The following is a 777-nucleotide window of genomic DNA, read 5'->3' as shown; positions in this document are numbered from 1 at the left end:
AACTGGGGGGGCGGGGCGGAAGCCGGGGAGGCGGGGCTCCAGAGCACCTGCCCAGGTGGTGACCTCCCTCTACCTCCCTCTCTATGAGGTTTGAGAGGTGGTCTTTGGTGCAGGGTGGGGTCTGAAGTTGGGTCGCCCACACACCCCCGAACCCTCAGGCTTTGGGGGAGGAAAAAAAAAAACCCAGACCTCCCGCCGACAGTCTCATCCCCGCGGCGCAGCTCCTACGGGGCGTGCGGGATGTGCAGCAGTTTCACGCTTTGCCACTTGGTTCGCCAGTCCTTCACCAGCACCATGACTGAGAGAGGAAATATTTTAGTATTTAAATCCAGTAATCACAAGGACTGACTTCCCTGGTGGCTCAGATGGTAAACTGTCTGCCTGCAGTGCGGAAGACCTCGGTTCGATCCCTGGGTCAGGGAGATCCTCTGGAGAAGGAAATGGCAACCCACTCCAGTACTCTTGCCTGGAAAATCCCATGGACGGAAGAGCGTAATAGGCTACAGTCCATGGGGTCACAAAGAGTCGAACACGACTGAGCGACTTCACTTCAATGAAGGATGTAGAGCCACTTTTACTTATTGAGCGTCTGCTATCATCTTTTTAACCCTTCCAAGGATCCTTGGGGGTACGATTATCTGTTAGAGTGGTGGTGTTGTTCAGTCGTCCAGTCGTGTCTGACTCTTTGAGAGCCCATAGACTGAGCATGGGAGAAGGCAATGGCACCCCACTCCAGTACTCTTGCTTGGAAAATCCCATGGACGGAGGAGCCTGGTA

Source organism: Bison bison, unplaced genomic scaffold (assembly GCF_000754665.1).
Source record: "Bison bison bison isolate TAMUID 2011002044 unplaced genomic scaffold, Bison_UMD1.0 scf7180017864353, whole genome shotgun sequence".
In the NCBI taxonomy this organism is placed as follows: domain Eukaryota; kingdom Metazoa; phylum Chordata; class Mammalia; order Artiodactyla; family Bovidae; genus Bison; species Bison bison.
The sequence above is the reverse complement of the archived record's forward strand: the minus strand, read 5'-3'. Positions refer to the sequence as shown.